This window comes from Condylostylus longicornis, unplaced genomic scaffold (assembly GCF_029603195.1).
Source record: "Condylostylus longicornis isolate FDR11 unplaced genomic scaffold, ASM2960319v2 ptg000009l, whole genome shotgun sequence".
In the NCBI taxonomy this organism is placed as follows: Eukaryota; Metazoa; Arthropoda; class Insecta; order Diptera; family Dolichopodidae; genus Condylostylus; species Condylostylus longicornis.
The window spans coordinates 5,863,349-5,886,712 of NW_026577978.1; the positions used below are offsets into that span (position 1 = coordinate 5,863,349).

At 25.1% G+C, this 23,364-nt stretch overlaps 1 protein-coding gene across 3 annotated transcripts in view; it reads right to left on the minus strand.

Moving 5' to 3' along the window:
- Positions 1 to 23,364, minus strand: part of LOC129618574 (probable serine/threonine-protein kinase DDB_G0271682) — a 196,569-nt gene that overhangs the window by 143,490 nt on the left and 29,715 nt on the right. For all 3 annotated transcript variants that reach the window (XM_055533408.1, XM_055533409.1, XM_055533407.1), the window contains exon 2: positions 17,473 to 17,530. The gene's annotated coding sequence lies outside the window, so the exon portion shown is untranslated. The remainder of the gene's footprint in view (positions 1 to 17,472; positions 17,531 to 23,364) is intronic.

Sequence of the window (23,364 nt, forward strand, 5' to 3'; positions counted from 1 at the left end):
ACATAATGCTCGATTTTAAAGGTTAATTGTGTGAGATAAGAAAAATAATTATATTTTTTAATTTCATGGAATTTACCGTTAGCTTTTTGTGTTTATAGAAATTTGAAAAAGCTTGCGGTTTCGAAAATATAAGGTGTCAAAAATTCAAATTTTACAAATTTCAAGAGGCGATAACTTGTGAGGGGGTGGAGATGGAAAAAAATTTTCTTCCAATGAAATGAACTATTTATTAATGTCTAAAAGTCCCTAAAATTTAAAGCTTCTACAAGTTGGGGTCTAGAAGAAAAACGACATCAAAAAATTGGAAAAAAAAGACCTTAGATAACGGTAAATTTGAACGGCCATTTTGTTTTTCTAAAGTTTAACCATAGTATACCGCGCTAGGGGAAGCAAGCCGCTGCCTTTATGCGTTTGCAAAATTTAAAAAATGCTTATGGTTTCATTGCAACAAATAGTTAAAAAAGGCCATTTTTAGGGTTTTGGGGGGGTATAACTTCTAGAGGGGGGGAGACAGGTGAAAATTTTGTTCTACGGAAATAAGTTTCTAGTAAAGATCTATGTACGTACAAAATTTCAGCTTTCTATCTTCAAGGGTGTAAAAGTTTTGTAAACAGACACACGGACGGACGGACGGACGGACGGACGGACGGACGGACGGACGGACGGACGGACGGACAGAGTGAAACTAATAAGCACTTTTTTTCAAAAAATTTTTGGAAAAGTGCTAAAAATATAATAGCAAAATATTGTAAAGAGAAAGAGAAAGGGGGTGAGAAATTTTCACAAAATCTCCACATAAGTACACAAAAAATTTTAAATAAAAATTATTGTAAAAGTGGTGAAGTTTTGTTTCTCTAAGAGCAAAACATTTTGTAAATTCACACAGAGTAAATTATGCTTTTCAACTTTGTATAGGTGTATAACACTTTATAAAATTTTCTTTTCTTTTTTTTACAAAAACCCTTTCGGTTAAATCACCTTTATTATTATTAACACGTTTTCATATTTTAAACAATAATTTTAGCATCTTAAATTTAACCTCTTTAGCTTACTTATTTAAATTTTGCGAGTATATGTTATGTATATATATATATATATAATGTATATATACATTTTGAATGAATTTTGACGCAAGAAGAAAGAACAAAGAACATAAAATAGAAGAGAAAATTTTTATCAACTATCATTGTTATATTAACCATCATCATTGTCAATGGAATATCTTTCAACAATCAACATCATCATATGACAGTAAAAAGACTATCATAAATAACTATCATTATAATGATAATAATTTATTATTAGATTTTTATTTTATTTTTGTTTTTATTGTTATTTCAGTATTGTTGTTTGTTATTTAACATCGTTAATGTTGTCGTCACTGTTTGACACAAAACAAATACATCATGACTACCTACCTATATATATAAACCAACTGTTCTTATATAAGTAATAGAAAGATGATCCACGATGGGTTTTTAAGGCGGTGAATGTAAAATTTAAAAAAATAATTGTGACTTAAACCTTACGTTGGATTTTCTTGTTCGTCGATTTTGAGTGAAGTTCGTTTTTGATAAGCTATCGGAATCGACTGTAATTTTGGTGTGCCAAATTGTTGATTTGACTTTATTATTTGAGTGATGGTGGATAGAAATAAATTTAACAGTGACATAAAATAAGTCCACATAAAAGCTCAATTGTGTGTTTAGAGAAAATTTGGTGAGTAATCCAAAATCGTATTCCGAAAACAATATCGGAAATTATCAAATATCATTCGAGAGGGGCAAATAACGAAATTGAGACCTAGGCTATGCGATAAAATGTTGGTTTTTATCATTATCTGCCTTTACGTCATATATTTTTTGTTCCATAAATTCCTGGAATGGTTAAATAAAGCTGTTCAATACCTAATCGTGATTAACATTTTTTGGATGTTATTCCTCTTTTTCAGAAATCGAATAATTCACAATTGAATGAGTGTGGTGTTGTTACTATAGCAAAACCATATTGTCCTTCGAATTGTTTTATTCAAATATATTCGTATTGTTGTAGGTGTTCTGAAATAAGTCTTTTGAATTGTGCTCCAATTCTTAATCGATAACAATTTTTTTTTCGCAATATTTCTTTGTACTTCTTAATACAATACTCTCAAAACCCAAACTTGGGTTACCCTTTGTTCATCAAAACTACAACAATTTATTCTATAGGGAGAAAACAGACAAAAGTAGAAGAAAAATGTTTATACTAAAAAATAAAACTAAAATAAAAAGTAAAATTTTTTTCTCTTTTACTCTGTAATAAAAGTTTTCCATGAATTTCATATGGGTAAACTGTTAACAAAAATAAATGAAATAGGAAAACAACAACAACAAGAAAATGCCTATATAAAAATCGTTAGTGGAAAAATAGTTTTAACCATGACCATAACTTTTTTATACCCGTACGAACGTATGTTCGAAGGGTATACTAAATTTGCCTTACCGTTTGTAACGCTAAGAAATAACGGTGTTAGATATAGACTCAAGTGTATGTTTTTGATCAGCGTGAAATTCTGAGTTGATTTAGCTTTGTCTGTCCGTCCGTCCGTCCGTCCGTCCGTCCGTCCGTCCGTCCGTCCGTCCGTCCGAACGATAACTCAAAAACTAATTGAGCTAAGCTCACCAAATTTTCACAAATGATTTATTGTAGTAAGTGCCAGAACCCTATTTAAATTGGACATGATCGGGTTACCGGTTCGGGTAGCTGCCATACAACTTCAAAATTTATTTGGCTATATCTCAGAAACTATAAAAGTTATGGTATTGAAATTTCACACAAACGAATATATTAGTAGGGCCAGTATGCCCCATAAAAGTCGTTGAAATTACTTGGCTCCTTCTGGTACCTGCCATACAACTTCAAAAGTTATTTGGCTATATCTCAGAAACTATAAAAGCTGTGATATTGAGATTTCACACATGTGAATATATTAGTAGGGCCAATATGCCACATAAAAGTCGTTGAAATTACTTGGCTCCTTCTGGTACCTGCCATACAACTTCAAAAGTTATTTGACTATATTTCAGAAACTATTAAAGCTATAGTATTGAAATTTCACACAAACGAATATATTAGTAGGGCCAATGTGTCTCATAAAAGTCGTTGAAATTACTTGGCTCCTTCTGGTACCTGCCATACAACTTCAAAAGTTATTTGACTATATCTCAGAAACTATAAAAGCTGTGATATTGAGATTTCACACAAGTGAGTATATTAGTAGGGCCGATGTGCTTGATAAAATTCGCTAAAATTTCTTGGCTCTTTCTGGTAGCTGCCATACAACATCATTAGTAGTTTGGCACAACCAGTATTTTGAATAACACATAGTACTGAAATTTTGCATAAATTAATATAGTAATACGGCAACTTAAAGTCATAGTCTGCCCCATAGTTAGTTATGGCACATTAGTTATTCGCACATAGGATAATAAATTCGTACGGGTATCACAGAGTTGACAAGGTCAACTCTATTTTTTTTCTCGTTAAACATAAAGTATCCATTTAGTTTTATAAAGAATACTTAAAACTTTTTTAAATATCTACCATTTTGAAAGAATTTATCAGTACTAGAAGATGAAATCTTCTAAAGGTACTAGAAATGTTATGTTGTACTTTTACGTTTTAGTCATTGTGGAAGAAAAAAATATTTTATGTTCAGCTGGTGACACAAGAGAGAATTGTACTGCCAGTAAATTATGACAATGAAAATGAAATGGAGGAGCCGGGAAATAAAATAATGTAGCCAATAAATGAAGACAGTAATTTAACTGACAATCAATAGCAAAATGTTTTTGTTATTTGCAAATTGTTATTAAGAATGCCACATATACACTACAATAGAAGTATAAATAATTGTAGTTTGTGCTTGCAATTTTATGAGAATAGTGCTCTCTTTATACGATTACATCATGATTTGAAAAAAAAGTATCCAAATGTTCCAATTAACAATTCCAAATACAAAAAACGCAATTCCAAATAGATTTGTAAAATTATTAATTATTGAATTTTCAATCTTATAAATTAAAATAATGAAATGGACAGCAAGAACCGGGTCGAAAATATTTGAGGTTTATAGTGCTTTAGAATGACTAAAGTAAACGAAATATTGCTATAATAAATTAATATGTGGTATATAATAATGGGTCTGATAAAAATACCTAAGTTAGTTTCTACAAACCCACCAGTAAACAAAAATAATCACGGGACTATATTGATTTTCCTATATCGCTTAAATTTTTAATAGAATGGTTGCGAAGAATGTTTATCGCATACTTCTTTTGTTTCTCAATACTATCATGACAATTTGCATTTAAAATATTATCAGGATAATGAAATATATTTTTAATAGTAATGGTAGCTATAATAAATTTTAATATTTGAATAAAATATGGAAAATACATGAAAACTTCCAACTTGTGACATTAAAATTCTGAAGCGATTTGATTCAATAGAACCGTGATTTTGAAAAGTTTAGTAAAAGCAAAAATTATTATTTGACTTTATGGTTAATGAACTTTAATTTCGATTTAGTTTTTATTAAAGAAGGATATTATTATTAAATACAACAGCATTTAAAGTTACAGCAGTTTACACGAGAAGAAGGAAGTTTAAACCATAATAAATTCTATTCAGTTCGGTACTATTATAGTATTACTGGACTAGTTTATATATTGTATATTTGGAATATGCCTAGAATTAATATTAGTAGTAGATTGTAGATTATAGAATGAGGTGATGATGCACCCCTAGTATTAAATAATATTATTGAAATTCATGCGAATACCATGCAATAGGTAATATGTTGATAATAATTTTCAATAGGGCTGAAAATTTCAACATTTATCAATCAAGTATTGTTTTTCATACACCAACAGCAAATGTCCTTAAAGTGAAATGAAATATATTTTAAATATTATCCTTATAAAATAAATTATGCTTATAAAAATCAAAGTAAATTTCAAAATTTCTGAATCGAATAATTTGCTAAAATATTAAAATAAATATTAATTCGTGAAAAATTTTTAAAACGATTCCAAAAATTTAAAATAATTTACCTTAAAAATGAAAACTTGAAGTAATTTTTATTTAAGAGTAGCTGTTATATTAAAATAAATCGACAATCAAAGAACCGTGTTACCATGAAAACCAATATAATATTTCTATTATACTTTTGAAAATAATAAAAATTTAATATCGCAAAATTGTAATCAGATTGGAAAATCTTATTTTAAGAAAATTTATTAAAATTCAAGTATGTCTGCGTATATTATTGTACTCTAGATCTATAGAATACAATTACACTTACATACACACTTATATTAAAAATTATATCCTTATACATATCTATACTACATAATCTAAGGAATAATATTTTAATTTAATAAAATTTCAAGTAGCTATGACTACACGTACTTACTCATTTTCTTAAGAAAAACGTATTGAAAAAAGAAAATCATTTTCATAAAATGCACTTGAAATTTGCAATGCTAAAATTTTTTCTTTTTTTTGTATAATAAAAATTTTCGATATGATATTTTTTTTCCAAAAATTTTATGATTAAAATATTGTAATTTTCAGTGAATTAATTTTGTGAAATTCTTAAATTTTCTTATTGTATTTTTTATTTGAATTTTTTATTTTCTTCTTTACAATTACTTCATTTTTAATAAATCATTTTTTTTTTTCTTGATATATTTTGAGGGGTTTTGTATTATTATTCTAGAATTATTATTATTTTTTTTTCAAATTTGGAACAAATTTTCAATAAAATAGAAATTAATATGGAGATTATATGAGTGCTTGATTATGAATCGGTACAGTGTTGTGGCCTAGTAGAATAAGTATGCATTGCACCTATGAAATAAATTAATAACATCGTCAGCCAACAGCAAAATTTTTAAGAAATACGCTTTCAAATAAACTAAAATCAATTAAATTTCATTTCACGCTGGCTTAGCGTGTTAAATAAATTACAATAATTATAATAAAAAATAATATCGGAGCACAATTTGCGATTATTTGCAATTGTTGTCACAATGCTATTGAATTGAATAAAATTGTACTAAACGTTCCATACATCTTATGCATTTTAGTTAAGTTTAAAACAGAAGAAGAACGATTTTCTGTGGCGCAATATCAAAATTTTAAATAAATTCACATATTTAAATGAAACTGCTCAGAATCAAGCGGAATTGCCACCACGAATTTCAACGCTGACAGTGATATACCCCTAAATCCTATTTTACCGGATGCGGTTTTTTTGTTATCTGTTACGATGTGTGTATATGTCATTATTATATAAATTTTCTGTTCATTTGATTTTGTCGTTCTGCAATTTTTCTTTGTTAACAGCGGAAATCATTCACCGATTCCACTTACGGCTTTGGTTCTGTTTTCACAATGAAACTTTTAATTAAGCGAATGGGAATAAAATATTAAATTTCAGTTTCTTAAATTAGTCTCTTCATATACTATGATAAAAATCCCGTTATTAGTAGAATTTTAATTGGGGAAGGATTAAAACAAAACGGTAATTGATATTGCACATGAATTATATATATTATATGTAACTATTCCCCTGTTTCATTTTTACATACATTTTTCGCATAAATGTATATTCTCTCATTATTTATATACAAAGAGAGAGAAATAGTTTTCAAAATATTTTTCTCACTAACGATAACTTGACAAAAACATGCAATTCTCACTGAATTTTTTTTGTCATCGGGTCAGTAATTGTACTTTGCAGTCATAACACAATTTGACTCACCACAATCAAATAACTCGAAATTTTACACTAAAAATAATAATACTGAGAGTAGAAAACTGCGTTTTTTAATAAAATAAGTGAGAAATAACTTGAGAACTCTCTTAAAAATATTAAGTATAACAATATTCAAGTGGCAGCTATACCTCTGTCAAATACAACGTTGAAATTTCAATTCAAGGCTTATAAATTATTGATATCTTTTTATATAGGTGCAATATAAATTCCATGAATATCCTCAAATATCTCGTTATTTCATTGAAAAATAATAATGAATCGAATTTCAATTAAAATAGAACTAAATGTATCTATATAGAAGTCTTGTACAAATTCATTTATTTCTAGATCGAATAAAGGAATCCAGAAAAAAATTTAAAATAAACAATAAATAAATATTTTCATAAAATCAAAATAAACAAAATATTCTGCATTTTATTTTCTCCTGCAATTGCTGTAATGAGAGCACATATCATGTAGAAATTTTTTTTCAACTATTCTGTCACTATTCACATTGCCATCACATCACATTATAATTACTTCTATACATGCACAGCAAAAATAATGAAATCATTATAGTTAAAATATAAATGCAATATGAAATTGTTTTTGTAAATATTGTATTGAATTTTTAAGGATAATAACCTAAAATATTTATAATAATATTTTTAGATTTTATATATTTTGTTGCCATTTTTTTTTGTTTGTGAATAGTTGAATATGATAGTTAAAAATATTTAACAGATAGGACGTGATGTGTTTTAATATTTTTGATAGTAAAAATGTAAAATAAATATTAAAGTATTAAACAAAAACATTACGTTGTCAATCAATTTAATTATGGAATTAAAATGAGCATAAAATTTCAAATTTTATTGAAATAACACAAATTTTTTGCTTGTCAATCAGTTTTAAAATGAAAATATTGTATACGAATCAGACGTATGCGATATATTGAGTTCACAAAATAGCTACAATTACACAAATAGCTAGTAAAATTTTAATTTCCAAGCAATTTTGAATTGAAAGCAAAGATTTCGAGCCGAAAATGTAAAATTCTGATTTATTACAAATAATTCGTAATTATTATTGAATAACAATTGAAATTTTCAATTTAATTGTTAAAAGCTAAAAAAATTGAAATTTTTAAACTAAACAATAATGATTCAATATTAAATTTGGTATTCTCTCTTGCATACAACCCGCTCATCCTTTTGTGATATTCTATGTAATTAATAATCTGATCAATAGTGCAGGGTTTATAGAACAGATACTCTAACTGAAGGGCTTCGGGCTCCAATTCTGGTCAGTTGATTAAAATAAATCAAAATATTAATATTAAATTAATTGCCCATATATCAAATAATATTCGAAATTGTACACCAACAATATTGAGATTCAATATAATTATTTTAATATTAAGAAAAAACCGCGACAGGATGGTTACCACGTGGTTAACTCCAATGATCTGTAAAACTGATGCTAGACTTTAGAAGTCAAGTGGAAGTCCTAAAAATCCAAGTGTAGTAAGGAAAAGAAATATATTTTAGTAAATATTATTTTAAGCGCCTAAAATTAAACAAGAATAATTTGAAATATATTATAATTTTTAGCAAAAAAATTTTCAAGATCTAGCAATTTTGTAATCCTAATCCTTAATTTTAAACTATATTCGATTATTTTGCAATTTACATAACAATTACGCTGTTCTATGTTGAATAAATTAATAAATTTATAATCCACTATAATTTCAGATATAAATATTTTATTTGAGATTAATAAACGTCTTTATATAAATTTTAAAGGACAAAATTTACCAGATGTCACTTAAATTATCCTTTCATATTATTTAAATTATATAAAATACTAACAACTAATAATAATTTTGGAAATGGATTAAGATAGATAACTAGATATTATAAATTTATTAGAAAAGCATAAATAATAATTTAAATTTTAAGCATATAATTATACAGTATCTACAATACATATTCAAATATATCTACTATACGAGTAGTACTTCAATTCGATATTTTAGTATATGAAACCCATATACTCTTTTCCATCAATACTATGTACCTACACGATATAACTATAGTGTTATTATTATGGGCGCGTACAATATTGCGTTATAATAATAAATATAACGAAAATTTTATGAGCTAATCAAATTATAATCATAATATATTTTCATTTTGAAATAAATTTTTGATATTTATGAGAATATTTTCTCTATAAATAATTAATAATGATTAATAGAAAAAAATAGAACAAAATAATAAATTTATTAGCGAAATTTTTTCCTAAAAAGCTATACAGATGGAATTTTTTATATAAAATTATTAGTCTCATATTATATGAAGGACAGAGAATTCTTTTAAAATACGCAGTATTTCCAAATAGAATTAGAAATGTACTGGTCAATTAAAGACATTCTGTTGAATGTTGGATGAAATTATAACAAAAGGTGCCGATTTTCATTAAAAAATGCATTCATTACATTTTCTTTTCTTAAATTTTTACTTAGAATTCAAAATTTGCAAAGCATTTTTGAAAATTCTTTAGAAAATTTTAAGTTAGTATTCTCAAATTTAATTATCAAACCGAAAATCTAGGAAATTTTATGTAGAGTACCCAAATCAAATGCCTGATTTCTCCACACAATCATAATTAATATTGAAATTATTTTCTTAATAATCGTATTCGAATAATATTTCTGTACTTGAGCTAAAATGTCTCTTATAAGTCTCTTATAATTCTTATATATAAGGATAACAATTGATCTAAGATATTTTAATTTTTTTTCTTTTAATATCATTTTTAGTATGTCGTTTCAATAAAATTATTTACCACATATTAAATTTCATTATAATGTACTAATAAATTTGATTTTAAATATATGCTTGTAAGATTGTGTATTAATTGTAATTTCGTTCATAATGAATCACTTATTTCAGTTATTAATAAAGGTATGAATGATGAAAGAACTATTTTCACCACACAATTCTTACTGAACAAAAATTTAAGGTGGTGTGGTAGAATTTAATAATTACTGAACAAATTAATGCCTTGAAATGGCAATAAATTAATGCCTTCATAAGTTTGGTGTTTAATGTATGTATGTATATGGCAATAACGTTCAATGAAAATGAGAAATTTTATTCTGTAACTCTAGAAAATTTCTGTAAAATTAACTGTTATATTTAAGAAACCTAATAAATAATGGACTCAAAAGAACTAATAAAGACGAATCTCCGAGTAAAATTTGAAAGGTGTTTTTGCAATTCTCAAAAGTTATTTAAGAAAGTTAAAAGTTAGGAACCACTTCTTCTTTAAAAAATCTGAAATAGACACGTTTTGGGACAAATTTCTCCAATTTTCAATATTGTACTTGCACACGCAAGATTTAATCTTAAAATTGATCGGAACAACTGAAAAGTTTTTTTTTTTTTGTTGAACCATTTTATGTTCTTCTGTTTATTTAAAATAAAATTAACACGCTTTAATGAACATATTTTTTTTTTAAGCATATTATAGCTATTATTTTGTTATCCTTAATTCTTAAAGCATTATCCTTATTAAAGATTATAGGAAGAAAACATTAAATCTATCTACTTCCATCATTATTTTTTGCTGTTTTAAAAACTGTGGTGAATATTAATTTATTATTAACACAATTTTATTATGGAGCAGAATGACGAGAATATATAAATTTATTATAATTAAAGAACAGACAACAATATTTTAGATCATTTTTCAAAAAAGTGACTGTGTTCTAAATTATTTGAAAATTATTAATAATATTTTAGCAATTTCTAACTTAGATGCCGTTAATATGATTGGTTTGGAAGAGAGTTAACCGTTTATACTTTGATCATTGTTTAATTATCTCATTTTAATTGATTGCTTCTAAGTTCTTGTTCCTATAATATCATAGTAGAATATCCTTATTTAAGCACAATTTTCACACTTCAGTTTGTGTTCACAATAATAGCCATTGATCTTTCGAGTCTTTTCCGATTTCGGAACATTTTGAAATCGTTGATTCTAATTCATACTTTTTAGTCTATTTAATGCTTTCCCTATGTTATAATCACTATGAAATAGTAAAATTTTTAGTTCTCTTGCCTTTAAATTTTTATTTAACCTTTAATATTAAAATATTAAAAGAGAAGAATTTTGTGTATCCTTGGTATACAATTTACCACTAAATAACTAATCAAATTAGCTTTATTTTATATTTATATCTACATAAATAATAACATTCAATAATAAAATCTGCTCCACAACTTGGGGTTTGAGAATCAATTTCAATTTTACTTTCAACCACCAAAAAAAAATCTTGTATTTATCATCACCAATATGATGATGATGGTTTATTAAAAATTATTATCCTTCAAAAGTTTTCTATTCTAAATATTATTATAGATACTTATATTTTTTTGTTTTATGAAAAATTAACAAAAAAAGAAAAACAAAAAAAAAATATTAAAAGATAAAAATGAATTTTAATATTTCCTTTCGTCCTTTACCATCTTCTAATTTTCTAAGGATAACAAATTTATATCAGCCATTAAATTATAAAAGAAAACAAACGAATTTATTATAGAATAGCGAAAAATCTAATAAAATAAGAAAAGAGTATAAGAAATGAAAATTTTTAAAATACAAAAAAAAAAATTTAAAATAAAAAAAGAGAACAAAAAATTCTAAATGGTAGGATGTGCGAAAGAGAAAGTTTTTGACGAAAAAATTTTATGTCTCATTTTTTTTTTTTGTTTTGTTTTCTATTTTATTTGTGTTATTACTTTACTTTCATTCCTTTATTATTCAAGTTAATCAAATTTGAAAAAAAAAAAATTAATTTTGTAAGGAGAAAAAATTCAACTAGGAAAATGTTCTTTTTTCGAAAATTATTTGTTTTTTTTTCGCTTAAATTTTCTCGCTGGTCCGGTTTATTGCATGCTTTGATTTCTTCTTAATTTTTTTATACAAAAAATTTTTGTACTGTCTGCCATAATACGGCCAATTAATCTTCAATTATTTGGAATATTAAGTAAAAATTGTGATGATTTACTGAAGGATAAAAGTTATAGTAATTATGCTATGGAAAATTTAAAAGCAATTCTTACATTATAAAAACCTAAAAGAAACATCGGTCTGTTTTCAAAATTTCTAAGCTCCTAATATATGTATTATGCCAAACTATTAATATTTATAATACAAAATTCATTCAAAATTTGATTCATATTTTAAATTTGATTCATAAATGCAAAAAAAAAATTTTAATTCATATTTTAAATATAGTTCCCCTAAAAGTATGCAATTTACAACTTATATGTATTCCGTTGTGTAGAAATATTGCTCATATAGGAGTTGAGTATGTTATTATAAAAGAAATTTATATAAAATTGTGATACCTGTTCTGTTGCAAATAATTATTCAATAAACGATTCAATAGAAAAAAACGATTCCTTATCACAATAACTACTGTCGCTTATTAATAATAGTAGTGTCTAACTAATGGCAATAATCTAATATCTACCATTTCAATTATGTTTATTAAATTTTTAAAATTCAATTAAAATTATGTAAAATTCTAATAAAACTAAAAATATCTATATTGTTAAACCGTATACATTATTGCATACATTTAGGCTCGAAATAAAAATAACAAAATAATTTTAATATTATTTTTTTATTATTACATAAGCGTTGAAATATTTTCTAACACTAGATTTTAATAACATTATTCAATGTACCTATACGATCTAATACATATACCTTCTATTTTATTCGCAGCTACCTTACCCAATTTACTCATTTATTACCGTTATATTAACTACTACTTTCTCGTACTCGCCCTACCATATTATTCACATTTTGTTTTATAAATTTTCTTTATTTTACTTTTTTGTTTTCTATCTATAATTTTTATATTTTTATCTTTTTATCTCACTTTCTATTCCTTATTTTTGTATTTTATTTATTTATTCTATTTTTCTTCTGCTTCTTGTTATATATTTTGATTAACTTTTAATACCAACTCAGTGAAGGTTCTGTCTTAACTTCTGTGAATAAAACAAAGAAACAAAAAAACTTTTGACATTCTGTTTTTTTTTCATTAAAGACAGCTTTGTTTATTGAAAATTTATGTATGAAGGTTTTAAAATTATTACAGAAAATGCCAAGATCTATCTATATATGTCTATGTACCTACATATAGAATAGAAAAAGTCTTAAATTGTTCTAAAAATTTAAATGCAATATAAATGAACATACACACATAATTATAATGTACATACAATATGTATAGATATACAATGAGAGTATAATATTATTATTGGAGCTCTGGCTTAGTTATTTATAGGTATACTATTATATGGGGTACATGTGTACGAGAGTGTAGCCATAATGGTTGGTGGCTCGTCGTCTCTTGGTAGATAAATAAATTTTGTTAATTTTTCTTCATCTATAAGTTTTTTTTTTTTCGTTTTTTGTTTATTTTATCTGTTTTCTTTATTTTCTTATTTTTTTTTCGAAAAATTTATTATCAACTTTTTCCTTATGAGTTCATCTGTTTTTTTTTTTATTATTATATTTTATTTTTAGATTTTTATTGTGTATCTATTATCTAACACGTAAATGTATTATGGGTACAGAAAACATCTTATGTATAAGTGAAAAATAAAATTATAAATTTTGATGGAATTCATTTTGGGTTCTGTCAGATGAGAGTATAGCCACCCATGTGCCTAGTATGTTGCTGATATAAGTCATAGATTTTAGAATTGATTCATATTTTATTGGCAAACAGCTACTGTACCATAATGCTGTTCTATTCATATACTTCCTTTAATGACGACTTTCTTTATGGAGTGCTCAGCACGTTAATCTATTCAACATTTTGACAAAGATGAGTTGTGTTCAATAGAGGTGTAAAAAATTCTTTCATATTTTCAATATACTTTCTCTCAGTTTACTCCTCTTTTTACTCTATTTTGACATAATTTCGTTTCTGCCCTTTAAAAATTAAATATTTCAGTATTTCAATCGCAATTTACTCAAAATATTATTTTTCCAAGTAGGCCACTAATGTAATGAGCGCCTCATATATCTAATATTTTGTTAATATTTATGTGTTCTTTGAATATTTTTTATTTTCCTGTTTCAGAACTCTAAACAATTCTCAGAAAATTTAAAAATGAATGTTGCGTGTGCCGCCAATTCTAAATCCGGTTATTTTGATCTTGATGTTGGAAAGGGTGCGAATTTGAATTAAACGCAACTATTGGTTAGATATCAGTAATATTGTGTATACTCAGCTATTATTTATTTTTGTTTTAAATTTTACGGCAGTTAATCCAAAATAATATTTTTTGTGTATCTCATCCTAATAAACATTAATCTTACTATTTAATCCTCACTAATTCCGCACCATTTCCTTTTCCATCCTCATCAAATGTTAACAATTTTACTAGACAATCTGATACCTGCATTTCTGTGAATCTAAATGACGATTGTTTTTTGGCTCTTTAAGTGCGATATGAATTTATATTGAGCATATAATTTATATTTATATTGAGCATATGAGCAATTCGTCTGATTTATATAAAAAATGGCCCCATGAAATGAAAATAATAAATTTGTATTCCTTCATGTGAATTCTTATAGTAGTCAAGTACAATTTTTTCTTTAAATAAATTTCAAATTTCAATACTAATATGTCGTTCACTGTATAAAAATAACATTTTCTTAGTATTATTCTGTAATGTTATCAAGTCTTTTATTAATATTTCTTCTCTAGCTATCTATGTAGCTTTGTTTTTCATTAAAACAAAACAAAAACAAAAGAAATTATTAAAGTCAAAAAAATAATAAATTCTATTTTCTTTTTTCTATTTAAAAATCTGATAAAATTATAGCAAAAATTTGTAAAAAAAAAACAAAAACAAAAAATTACTAGGACAAAGAAAAAATGAGAAAAATTGTAAAACGAAAATTAGCTGTTGGCCCCAAAAGGGAGTTAAAATAATGACCAAAAGCTATATAAATATGAAACCAAGATTCTCAATCACTACAGCACCTAACCAAATCTTACAAATACACACACATTTTCGACAATACAACAACAACACTGACAACAAATTATTTTTTCATTTATTTTTCCTTTTGTTTTTCATTTAAAAACGTGTTGTCATACATTTTACTAGTCGTTTGTATGTTGACGTAGTTCATCGCCGGGTATTAAATGTAATCACAGTATCAGAGGATGAAAAAAAAACAAGAAACAAAAAAAAATTTAATGGAAGCTAAATTGTATTTTCGTTCCCAGAATGAGTTGTGAAAATTTATGGTTTATTTTTACTTTGAACTTGGGTATTATAAAATTTTTTCCAAAAACAAAAAACTAAATTTGCTATAGACCAAAGTTGTACCTATGGTATGTATGTAAAATGGAACCAAATGATGAGAACAATAAAGATATACGACTAGGTATTTATGATTTGATTTTGTTTTTTTTTTTCGATTTTTTTCTATGTTGTTTTTGTTAAATTAAAGATAAGAGACATCCGTTATTTTAATAACGGTAATGGTTGTAATGTTGGTCAGATTGGTGATGATTTGGTGTTATTTTGATATTTTTGTTTTAAGAATTTTTTCTAGAATGTTTTTTAATGTAAAATAATAATAATGGAAAATTATATAAAAAAAAATTTTTTTTTTTGAAGTAAGAAAAATGAAAAACAAAATCTAGCTGTTAAACGAGTAAAGAGAATTCTTAACAGTTTTAAAGTTTGTGATCAATAATAATATTATTCAGAAAATCTTGAACTTCTCGGTAGCTAATAATGTAATTAAATCTGTATTTTTTTAGGTACTATTTTATGTTTTGCTCACATATTGTTGAAACGCAAAAATATTATGCTGATTTCAGCCATCTCTACTTTCAAAATGAAAACTAATTCTGTTATATTTTTAATTATTTATAATATTATAATTTAAAATAATATACTGGTATGCACGTCTTAGAAAGCAACACAATAAATTTCTTCAGAAATCATTTGATTTTTTGGATATCCAATTATCTATTTGCTTGGATTCTTAAAATTTAAGTAAAGGTTTCTGCAAAACAGTTCAAAAATTAAAACGATGCTCTTTTAATTTAAGGTATTTAAAGTTTAACTTAGAATAGAATTGATCAAGTTATCTGAGGGTAAAATTTTAGAAATAAAGACCACCCAGCTTAAAATTTAAAATATAATTACAAGTGTTTCAGAAAAATTTTTGAAATTTTTATGTTTCTTCCAAGAATATTAAAATAACTAGCTAGCATTATTTGATATAAAATTATAAAAAAATACAAAATTTAATATTTATATTAAATTATTACCAAGGTGATATTTTAAAAGAAATTACAAAGATATCTTTGGGGTTTTTGCTCGTGTATTCAAAATTATAATAAATGACGTAATTAAATGAAGATAAGATCAAAAGGTTTGAAATTAAAAATAAATAATTTAAATTTTTTCCTTTGAATATGATTTTTTTTTAAATCCCTTATAAAAATACCATATTATGTAAAAGGAAAATTCTTAAAGGAACACGTGTTGCAAATTTCTTATGTTTCATAAATAAGAAAATCTTGTTAAAGAATTTTAGTTATCAGAATTTTCGTTTAAACACCAACATTAAATGAAAAAAAATTTCTCTTCTAATTTTTGGTTATTACAATATTATTATAAGTATGGAAGAGATAAAATTAGCTTTTAAAATTTTAGGCCAAAATAAATTGCAAAGTTCATTTAATGTTGTAGGCAAGTTTTGTAATTTAGGTGTGTAAAATGTAAGGCTGCTCTTATTTTGCCAGTATCCTAATCTAAAATGAATTATCATAAATGTTTATCAATTTACGAATAATAATTACTTATAATGTTGCCGCAAGTAACATAAAATTGTGCTACAGAGTATTTATATTTTAAATTTTAATTAAACTTAGTCATTATTAGGCTAATTATGAAAGCAGAAAATTAAAAATTTTATAGTATAATTTTTATTACAGAAAGAAATTATGAAAGTAGCCATTTTAATCCACTTAATGATTGAAATTAACCACGACACAAAACTGAATTTGAAATTTAATAATATTCCCACTCCCAGTCTTTCAAAATCGTGTTATTTTAATGGAAAATAAATATTTGAGCACAAATTATGTGGTGAAGTTTGCTGTTCACAATTTTTAATTTGTATACCAATTTCAATTTCATATTAAAAGTAAAATATTGAATTGTGTTATACGCAATTAGATGATACATCCGGTATGAGAGCATGAGAACTCAACATAATTTAACGAAAGGGTAAAATATGAGAATTCTCTTGCTATCTATAACGGTGTAACACCCTATTAACCACATAGCAGCATTTCTCTCAATATGCTTTAAATACCAAAATTATCAAGGAATAAAAAATAAAATTATAGTCTTTTAATAATTCGCTGCTAACTAAGGATACCTTCATAACACACAATCAGGGAATATTTCCCTCATAAATAAAAATTTAACCAGTCTCAAGAAATTTAGAAAAATTTATAATTTCCATTTCAGTCTCTTTGATTTAAGATTAAAAACCAAAATATTTGAATATAAAAAAATAAATAAATAAATACTTACATTTTCTTGCTTCGTTCACAAATCTAGAATCCTGAAACCATTATAATTGGTTTTTTCCCTGAAAACAAAATAAAATTAATGAAATTAATTTAATTTGAAACAAATTAATTACATTCTAGATACTTTGTTATTTTTTTCTTTTATATTTTTAACTTGAATAAATCTCTCAAATTTATTTTATAAAGGATACAACAACACTGTTATACATAGCACTTAATTCAGAATGAACGAAACAACAACAAAAGTATATTGACAATAGGGAGGGGAAGAAAACGAAAAAAACTTGATTCGTAAATTAATTTTTAAAGTACATGGGATTAAAAATTTAACTTAAAGTACTCATACTCTTTCTGTGTGTCATTGTGTACATTAACACGAATCCTTCCATATCAAAAATACATTTTAGCTTTAAGGCGAGGATTTACTATATGCCGTCATCGTCCATGAGAAAGAAGAGAAGCAAAAGAAGAAGAAAGAACAATCCACTTCTGCTTTTTGTTTTTACATTTTTTTTTCTCATTCTCTTTCATTATTCATCTCGCATTTAATTTTCTCTTTTCGGTTGATTAAACTTTATTCTCTTTCCTGTTCTGTTCTGTTCTGTTTATTTTTTTTCCTTTTTGTTATTGTAGACTCAATGGTGCCATTTTTAAAGATTTATCTTAGTTTTTAAGGGTTTCTTTTACAAACAGAAATATTTTTGCAATTTAAGGCAAAGAATTCAGTTCAAAACAAAAATATTACAGGAAAATAGCTACCCTCCTGATAGAAGATGATTACAAGTTTTTCAAAACCACAGAATTCATGTATGAAGTTTGCCATTGAAAATTTAAAATAATTAAAAATTTTAATAAAACAACTTGTAATTAATTATTCAACATAGGAAACTATATTACTCACAGAAAACTGCAAAACTTCAAAAGAAAAGCTACATCACATTTTTTGGAAAGGGGTTACTAAGTTAGGAAACAGCAATCTTGATAAGCTTGATACGAAAATCATAAAAATTTGAAAAGTCCTGCTTTCTTCCAAGTAGCTGCAACACAACTTGTAGGTTTAACAAATGCTTTTGTTCCCTAAATCTTAGAATACATCTCAAAATTTTGAATTACAAAATTCTATTTAATATTCTAGAAATGCACTAGTTCTTGATTTTTTCAATTTTTTTTCATTTCTTAGTATTTAAAAACGAACTGTTCCCGGTTAGTTTTCGCAGCACTAAGGACCATAAATGACATCCAATTCAAAACGAAATTGTATTAAGATTTTTAGTCAAACTGATCCCGTTAATATCCTGCTGGTATTCTATTGGTATCCTACTCTATCTCATTTTATATTTCATTCTTACTTTTAATGAAACTTATTTTATCTCTTCTCATTTTCATTATTATCATGGGTCTTGGAAAAACTCAATGTTTTAGAGTAAAATAAGAACCAAAAAAAAAAAAGGAAAAAAATAATGTTGAATATTGACGAAATAATAGAAAAAAAAATAAATGGAGAGATTGAAAACGGGAAATAGGGGTAGAACAATGAAGTGAAAATATAGGAAAGATGTTTTAAAAATGAAAAAAAAAAAACAAAACAAAAAGAAAACAGAATAAGAAAAGAGACAAAGAAAGGAAAAGTTTTTAATTTGCTTTGTTTTCTAAGGGATTTGGTATTTAAAAGGCAATAAAACGGAAACAAAAGTAATAAAGATTATTAGCTTCTTTCTCCTTAAAACAAAAAAAAATCAAAAAAAAAAAGGAATTAAGAATGAGTGCATCATTTACATTGTTTTAGGTGCCTCTGAAACCTGACAGCCTGCTAATAACATATTTTAGAGCATTGTAGAGATTACACAGTTTGGAGTATTGTTAATCTTGTTGTATGCACTAATATTTTCCATATCTCAATTGGACCTCTAGACGTCTTCCAACAAATTTCCAATTGAATAATTTCCATTGAATCTTTTAAGCGTTCTTTTATAAATAACCATAATACAAGAAAGAGAAATTTTTTTTCAAAATAAAAAACCAAATTTCAAGTATTCAGAAACTAAAATCATAAGGCTTCTAAAAATGCATATAACAATTATTGCCTCCAGTAAAAAATATTTCGTTAATTATATTATTAGGAGTACGAATGAATGACCTTATTTATTCTGTACAACGCAGTACCAATAACCAAAACAGATCTCCAATTCGCAAGCCTCATCACTTTTCATCTTTAATAATCACTTGTCCATCAATTTTTCATCACTCTGTTTGGACTAACCATTTCTTTTTTTTTTTCAAAAATGATAAGAAAAAACAAAAAAAAAATATGTACATCAGTTGTTAATCTAATTTCGAAAGAGTATGAGCAGGATTATATTTTTGTTTTTCTACAAAAATATTGTTAAGTAAAAAAAGAAAACATATAGATAGAGAAGAATGGGACACGCAAAACAAAAAGATGCGAAAATTAGTTTTATCATCCTTCAAAACAACAAAAACAAAAAAAAGGAAATAGAGAATATATACTCTTGTATAACAGGAAAAGCAACATTGATAACAACAAAAATAAAAAAGAATGAAAAAGAAAAGCAAAGAGAAACAAAAAAAAATATTAAAAACGGAAAATAAAAGAAAACAGTTATTTAAACTTGTTTAGGTAGGTACTTATCTTTCTTTATTTTTTACGAAATCGTCCTAGAGGGGACATAACAAAGTAACTGTTATATCCTCTTCAAAAAAATAAAAACAAGAAGCAAAATGAAAAAAAATATAAAACTAATTTTTGAAGGAAAATGTCAAAATTGGGGAAAATTTTTGTTTTGATAAGTTTTTAAAGAAAGAAATAAATTCTATGAGTTTTTTAAAAAAATAACATAAAAAACAAAAAAAAAATGCAAAAAAAGGACACTCCTGTGTGTACTGTGGGAGTCCATTAAAACTGAACAAAAGACAAAGAAAAAAAACAATAATAAAAAGGACAAATTACCTGAAATTAAGAAAGGAAAAGATAACAAGTGAGAGGAGGACATGGAGAGGAGGAGAGAGAGAAAAAAAACAACAGGATTACAAGATGAGTTTTCTGTTGTTGATATTTTTTGCTTTTTTATTCATAATTTTTTTCTTGTTTTAAATTTTACTTAATTTAAACATAAGTTTAACACTATATTAATTTAATTTATGTGAAATATTTTTTAATCACAAATAAATTTTTGTATTTTAATTAATTAAAATATCTAAAGTTTTGAGTGTACTTGTGATTCATTCTTCATAGAAAATGTAAACGAAGAGTGTAGTTTTATGATTTGATTTGTGGAACCCAAGCCTGCATCTATAAAAAATTAAAACATTGATTTGAAAAAATTGCAGATTTAAATTAGTAAATGTATTTTAAGTGCAGTGAAATGTGTGAAATGCGATTAATATTGTGATACAATGAAAAACTGGCCAATATTTCAATAATAGATCTTGTGCAATAAAAACTATCCAATTTACAAATGCAAATTTGTTGAATTTTTGTGACTTCAAGGAAAATTGTGATTCGTGAAAATAATATTACATATAATAAATTAATCGATTTCAAGTAATATTCTAATGCTATAAACTTTTTTTAAAACTAATATTAAATTTTCTTAAAAAATCAAAATGTTGTCTTTTTATCAACTTAATTAAAAATTTATCGTCCAGACATGGATCTGTTCTGCTGTAATTCCTGAAATCGACTGAAAATATATTATGAAGTAATGGAGGTTTTGATTAATTGCTGATAACATTTTCAACTGTGCTTTAAAAAGCAGTTTACTGTTGATAATTATTGCTAAATCCTACAACTGTGTGTCGCTTGATCATAATATTAAATTTGTCAATAATTGAACGATTTGGAATGGTTTATTTTAAATGCAATTTATTCTAAAATAAATCCTATTAGATTACAAATTACTAAAATATATATTATTTAAAATTATTCGTATATCCAAAGAATTTCTGAAATACAAGATATTGAGGTTTTTAAGAAAAAAATATCTAAACTTGTACTTCGATTGGGACTATTATTCAAAGGGAAATTTTAAATATTACTTATGCTGTTCAACTTATCTAATGTGTAAATGTAGAAATTAAAATATTTCTTTTATTTAAAACCCCATTATTGTACATTACTATATTAGTATATTAACTAAGTTACTAAATAGCGTTAAATAAGAATAACGTAAATTAATATTATTATTAAAATAAAGCAGAGTTACTCTTTATTCTTTTACCAATTTCCAATTTCCGTTCAAACGCCATTAATATGGATTCAATAGAAAATAAATTGAATTAAAATATTATTTTTTTTTTTATAAAATTCGGAAATGCCATCAGAATATCACCCCAATCACCTGTAATCAACTGTATCAAAGCAATGAGAATAATATGTATATTTTAGTACTCCGCATTACGGTCCTGTACCATTATCTACTACTTTTACCTACAATTTTATATTATGGCAATATTTTTTCTCAAATCATTATTGTTCCTGTGATAGGTAGGTATATTTAAAAAATATTTTATTGAATTTCATTTTATTTCCCATTTTACTATGGTGAGAAGAAACATAAAGTAACCTGTCATTTATACTACTTATATAAATAAAATTAAGTTTGATGTCTAAAATATATCTACAAAAAAAAAAAGCAAAAATTTATTTTTGATTGATTACATAATTTATTTCTTAGAAAATCTAAAAGAACTCCAAAAAATTTTTTCCAAACAAAAAAAAAAAATTTCGATATGAAAAATTCTGAGAAAATTTTTATACAAAACTTTCCAAAAATTTCATATCATTGAAGAAAAATATTATTATAGAAATATATATAGAGCCCGACGATATTCGACACGATAAATACGTAAATATTATACATTATATACCAACATATTATAAATTTACATACACATACAAAAATTACATGTAATATAATATGGAGACAATGTTTCAAATATTTTGAAAGGGAAAAAAAAAATTAAATATTCATAAGGACATCAACAAATAGGACATCATCAATTTTTTTTTATTTTGTTTTATTTTTTTTTTTAAGGATAGGATAAAATTTTCATTTCAAATCAATTTTAAATAAAAATGGACCCCTTCATATTACGGATCTACTTATATGTATGGTATGAACTGTGAGCGTGTGTTCAAATGGAATGTGTACAATTATTATAAATATACACGTGCATATCTATACACACGAGTAGGTATACCTACTGTTATAATATTCAAAATAAAATCTTTGAGCACAATACAAGTCGCAATATGTCACATATAAATTGAAAAGAGAAACAAAGAAGGACAATAGAATAGAATAAAGAAAAGACCATAATAACAAAAACAATAAGAAGAAAAACGAAAGGGGGAAAAAAAGTGGATATCAGTTTCCAATTTTATTTTACTTATATTGTCCTTTTTTCATTTTCTTTTTGGTTTTATTTTCGATTCTTTTATGAAAAATATGTTTAAATTTCTATTTAAAATGCAAATTGATATATAAATCGAGAAATTATATACATATATAATTATGTACGCATGCAAAGGGGTTTAAGAAGAGAAAAAAGAAAAAAACAAAAGTGAGAAAAATAGCAATAATTTTCTATAAAATTTGTAACATGAGAGAGCGAGTAGAGCGAGAAAAACATACAGAGGAAAAACTTTATACTATAAATATTGTTTTTATATTAAAATTTACTAATATTCAAACACACATACACACACACACGTGTATATATGTAAATTTTTGATCTTTTTTTAACGTACATTCCTTGCCAAAAAAAAAACAGGATAATATTATTTTCTTAAATTGTGCACGTTCAGTATATTTCATTCTCTTTGGTAACAAAACAACAAAAAAAAAAACAATAAACAAAAACCAAAGAAGCC